Source organism: Cavia porcellus, unplaced genomic scaffold (assembly GCF_034190915.1).
Source record: "Cavia porcellus strain 051 isolate PalLab524CR breed Dunkin Hartley unplaced genomic scaffold, mCavPor4.1 scaffold_9, whole genome shotgun sequence".
Taxonomy (NCBI): Eukaryota; Metazoa; Chordata; class Mammalia; order Rodentia; family Caviidae; genus Cavia; species Cavia porcellus.
The window spans coordinates 16,664,438-16,670,482 of NW_026947492.1; the positions used below are offsets into that span (position 1 = coordinate 16,664,438).

General features: G+C 41.0%; 1 pseudogene; it reads right to left on the minus strand.

The window, feature by feature from the left end:
* Positions 1-1,922: 1,922 nt before the first annotated feature.
* LOC101787106 (protein Jumonji-like) lies at positions 1,923-2,699 on the minus strand (annotated as a pseudogene).
* Between the last annotated feature and the right edge of the window lie 3,346 nt (positions 2,700-6,045).

Here is a 6,045-nt window from a genome sequence, read left to right on the forward strand (position 1 = left end):
CTCTCTTGAAAAATAGATTAAAAAGTTATTTTTCCCAACAGTTATTTAAAAAAATTTTAACAAAATGGCCTTCTGTCATCTATATAGGGGCAACACAAATTAATACAGCCCCTCTAAGGGGTTTTAAAACAGTGAATATACGGCAGTTTCAAAAATCTGATCCCAGTGTCTAGATATTGTAAGTACAAAAGTAAATAAATACAAAAATAAACAAATAAAAGTTCCAGCAGTGTAATGCTAAGAGAAAATTAGTTCTCTAAAAGAAGAAGAAAATCTTCTTTAGAGCTAGCACAAAGACAGCTTGTACCCTACAGTAAAGTTTTGCAAACTAGAATAATTAATACATATATAATATAAATTATATATATATATAATATCAATTATATATATATAATATCAAATATTATATATATATATATAGTCTCTGGTTTTTTTTTTTTTTTTTTTTTTTTTTTTTTCTTTTTCCTGGTACCGGGGATCGAGCTCATGACTGCCTGCTTGCAAGGCAGGTGATTATGGTGCTGAGCTAAATCCCCAGCCTCCACGTATATTATATATAAATTGACCATGGGGCTGGCGTCTTTGTGATGAGCTCTAAGCACTTTTGGAGGACTCCCCGGGGCTTACAGCTGGGACAGCAGTACCTCCACAGTGGCTATCTTGGGGGTCCTCTTTTTGCTGTGGGTTTTCTGATTCTGTTTTCAGGGCCGCTGTTCTTGCCAGAAGGGACTCTGTGACACATCTGACCGAGGAGACTGCTGATCTGCTCCTCGTTGTAGGGGGACATCAACTTCATCCCGCACCAGGAGTTCTGCTCCTCTGTGTGGCCCAGGGCACACTCTGGGTGGAACACGACACTGTCCTCCCCCTGCACTGCCCAGGACAGGCAGCACAGCTGATGGCAGAGCTGATACCAGCTCACTGCCACTTCCAGCTGCAGCCACTTTCTGGGCTGTTCCCTCCCATTTGTGTCTGTGCTGCTGCCCTTGTGGGGTGAAAAGACCATGCCGATGTTTAGCCAGGGAATAGTCAATCCAGACACAGCACCAAGGCAATGTGGGATGGACCCTGTGTTATTGGTGAGGGCAGTGAGGTTCCATCCATGTCTTGATAGGGGCTCTGTGTTTCGCACTGGGAATCCATGGCATGAGCATTGAGGCAGTGCACTGCCACCTGTAGTCCTCTTACTCTCTCCTCCAGTACTCTCACTGGATTTGGCTGGTGCAGGCTCCTTGCTGAAGCAAATATTCATGATCTTGCTTGCTGTTCCATACGAAGCTGTTAGAGCAACACACTTTCCTGAGGTGGATTCGTGAACAATATAGAAATCCACGCAGCCAAATTGCTAAACTTGGAATTTTATTAGCTGAGCTCAGCGACTACTGTGGACCCTGTTTCAGAGTCCCACTGAGTGGCCCTGAAATGGAAAGCTACAGAGCTTTAAAAACAGAAAACAACAAAGCAAGACATTCTGTTGGAAACAATTTAGCTCGAATCTTACATTAATTTTTCATAGACACCTATGTATCCTAGTTCTTTGTTGAGCAGATTAATTTTTGTTTTGTGGGTGCATCTCAGTCTGTTTTTCTCAAGGAATTGTACTCTGAGTAATTTTTCACTCTTCTGGGTCAAATACAGAGCACAAGATGGCATCAGTTGTGCCAAGCTGCAACATTTCCCTTGTGGATGCACTTGTGGCAGTTCTCCTCTTGACTGCCCCCTTTTCCTCAGCGAAGAGTCACCCCTGGCCTGTCGAGAGTGGGCCCTGGCCTGCCTCCTTGCTGTGGAAGCCTTGGCCGGGTGACATGCCATGGATGAGCCTGTACTTGGCTCCAAGTGGGGCAGAGGGTGGAACTTATAGTGGTCTTTCTCCCTGTGGCCCTGCAGCAGCATCTTGCACTTCACCATGGTCTCCTTCTCCATCAGCACCTCCTTTTCCAGCTGCCTGTGCTCCCGGGTGACAGGGAGTCCTTAGAGAGCAGGTAGTGGGCCGTGTATATCACAGTTTTGAAAGGGGAATTTCTGACTTTGTGGATCATTTTTGTGCTGGTAGCTCCTGCACCCAGAGATGGCATTCCTGTGACTCCGTTTACCTTAGAAACCTGTTTCTGTGAGTCTTGAGTGGACTGATGCATAGCAGGGTGGTGGTGGTGGACAGCTAGCCCCTGGGCCGAGGAGCCCAGGGAAGGCATCACTGTAGGCTATATGTCTTGTTGGCCTCCTGATCACTGTGCTTCTAGGCAGGAGTCACCTCTTTGCTTTTGTGTTTCTGAGCAGGTTCTTTCTCCCGTGCTGATCTGCTACGGCCACTGTAAACGTTCCCATTGTGCACATGCTTGTGGCTTTTCCCATTCCTGAGGGTGGACTGGCATGAAGATGAATCATTCATTGCTGTTTTGACACTTTCTGTCTCATCATTTTCCTCCTCAACATCCTCCTGATCCTAAGAGCTTCAAAATGCACCATATTGTTGGGCAGCGCAGGAAAACCTCCAAGGCAGAAAAAGGAAAAAAGTCTTCTGTCTTAGGCTTCCTTTTAGAGAGGTCAGAAATTTGAGTGGCTGGTGGGTATAGGAAAGGTTTTACTATCTTCCCTGGAGTTGTTCTGGGACTATTCAGCTGAGATTGAGATTGAGCAGACTCCCTTTGTGCTTGCAGCCTGGGCCTGGCCCTTTTGAGGATCTGGAATCCAGAAATCATATGTCGAATTCAGTTTAAGTAACAGTAGACAGATACTATGCTGATGTGCATAGCAAAAAGCAAACAGGAGTCTAGTCCACACAGTTTCCCATGCTGCCCTACTGCCCTATTACTAATGTGGCCCTGTCTTTTGAGGTGGGGGAAATATTTTACCCAATCTGGCCTGCAATGCCTTGGTTTAAATGATCCTCCTCCCTTAGCCTCCGGAGTATCTTGTTTTAGGTTTTTAATTCAAGTAATTAACAATATCAGATCATTTTCAAAAGTGTTCCAGTGGGGCTGGGTGCACCTCAAGGGTTGCGAACCTGCCTAGCCCACCTGAGGCCTTGGGTTTAATTCCAAGCACCACCAGGCTATGTTTTTATGCTACTAGATTCACAGAAATTGTTGGGTGTGGCACTAATGGTTCAAACAAAAGAAAAACTGACAAATGAACACATATAAATATCGTGCTTCAAAAGACAAAATTAAGAGTAAATTCAGCTTACAAATTGGGGATATATGTATGATTCATAGATTAAGTGAGATTAATAATTGGATCATATAAAGAACTTATAAAATAAATCAACGAATAATTATAATAATTCAAAATAGACAGACGATTCTACTTGACATTTCTCCAACAAAGATATATAAATGCCCAAAAAGCACATGGAAAACATAAATGACATTAATTACCAGGGTAACACAAATTAAAATTACAATGAATTGCTACCTAATCCCAGTATGACTGATGTTATTTATTTATTTTTATTTATTATTTAGAGAAAGAAAAGCAAAACACAAAAAGGGTAGAAATATACCAAATTTTCAAAAAGCAGTAAGAAATCACTAGTTGATAAATTACATACTGTATTTTTAGAAGTACTTGTTCAAGTTACAAAATCAAAGCATAAAATTCGATAATCAAACGATGACACTTAAAGATCCATACAGTTATATCTTGTAGAGCACTTTCCTTCCCTTTCACTATTACAATACCTATTATACATTTTGGATCTTGTTACTCTAAGTTTTAAAATTAAATGTAACATATGTTGTCAGGGACTTGGAAACATTGAACTCCAGTACATTGTTAGAAGAAATGAAAAATGATGGACACATCTGGAAGATAATATGAAAGTTCCTCAAAAAATTAAGTAGAATTATTACATTAACCATCCTTTCAACTCTGAGTATATATGCAAAAAAAATTCAGAAAAGAAATTCCAAGAGACATGTGTGGAAATATATTCAGCTAGCATTACCCACAAAAGCTAAAATGGGAAGCAAGGCAAGTGTCTTACAGCAATTTAATAGATAAGCAAAGTGTGGTGTATAGACACAGTGCAATACTATGCAATCTGAGAAATAAGGCAATTTTAACATGTGACAACACCAAGGAGCTTTGAAGATATTATGCTACATGTAAAACTCTAACCAAAGAAAGACACATACTATAAGTCCACTCATGTGGCACATTTATAGAGGCCAAATACGGACAGAAAACAGAACGGTGGTTATGTGGGTCTGGGGGAGAGAGCAGCTGTGAGTGGCTGTTTAATGGACTGAGAGTCTTAATTTTAGAAGCTATAAAGTGTTCTACGGTTCACTAGTAGTGATGGTGGCAGAATATCCTGTTTCATACCAACCAAGTGTAAATTTGAAAATAGCTAAAATGATACATTTTATGTCACGTATTTGAACAAAAATTTTAAACATCAGTGGGAAAAGGGAAGAAAGAGCAATTATAAGTACTGTCTGAAGAAGTTACTTATGCAAAGACAGATGAAGACTTGTAAGAGTGAAGAAAATAAAATTGGGTAGTATACTTTTTATGATCCCACTAATCTAAGAGTAAGGACTTAAGCAAAACACAAATCCACACACCTGGATCCTACATTGACTTTCATTCTCCTGTAGAACTCTTGTGAAATTCTACATATGGGGTGGGAACGGGCTCTTCTATATTCTAACCTGGGAGGGTTATCTGCTTTCATTTGCTCACCTTCTCCTAGGGGAGAGAGTTAACACCAGGGAATCATTCCTGTGAGCAGGGCTTTATTTTTAGTCTCTGTTTATGGGTTAGCATATTGCTTACTTAATGTCAAGATCTAATCAACGATTTAAAAGCTTATTATGCTCAGAAATGTACCATAAATACAAATATAAAGCTGTTAAATTCCACAGACTTCTGTTTATTTTTAAATGGCCATATTAAAAGCACCATGTAGACCCACAAACTGAACACTGCCAGGTCCTCTCCATGTCCCGTCTTGTATATGACTCCGCTCATACTTCCTTTTCCCTCATGATTCTGCTAAAATCACCATCTGACTTTTCTTTGCCTCTCAGTTTCCCCACCTAAAGAGGACCTCATGGTCACATGTGTTACAAAAAGACTAAGAAAGTGTGCGAAGGGCACACCACAGACCTGAAATGTAACCTTCTTTTCCAGAACTGGCCCGTGCCACATCACTGGGAGAAAGATGGGGACTGTGTGTGTTCTGGAGGAGGAACTGTATAGCAACAACCCCTGCCTCAATGAGCTGCTCCTATGGGTGCCTCTCAAATGTGGCTGATGTGAGATTGAGTAAGAGGTTGAATGCAAGAATTAATTGCTGACCATGAGAGTGAAAAGAAGAATTATAAAACAGGTCACTTCTGTTTCCACTTATTATATAGGCCATTACAATTATGAAAGGATTCACACATCCTAAATAAGGCAATAGAGCTATGACATGTGATCTCTGAAGGCTGCCTTCTTAATGTTTTACTTCTGTATTTGGCTCTTATTTATGCTTTAGGCACTGTATCTGCCTAAGAGCTATTGTTCGTATCACACTAGCTTTTTAAGAAAAATACTTAAAATTTTCATCATTAAGAAAAGGTAGATTTAGAGCCAAAATGCCTATCACAGTGTCTACCCAACCACTTCCAACTGTGATCTGGAGCAGACCAGAAACATCTGTGAGCATCAGACCCATTGTCTATGAGATGAGGATGAAGATTCCCTCCTCTACTGCCCTTCTAGTTCTTACTGTGGAGCACGGAGACTGATGGAGGGGCAGTGCACCAAGCACTGCTGCTCTGAGCTAGTGCGACTCTGTGAAGATCTGTGCCTTGATGTCTGAGATAGATTTTCTGCTTCATGCCTGAAAGAGACCTTGAACCATGCAGGTGATTCCACCAGGCTCCCACACCCTGAGGAAGATAGAATTTCTGTGTCAGAAGTAAAGCTTCCCAACATGGAGATTTTAATGTGGAAAGATGACTAATTGGTATGACATGGACCCAATAATAAACTACTTCATCTAATGCTTGACTGAATTAACCATGAAATGTGCCAGCAGTGCTAGAATATAGA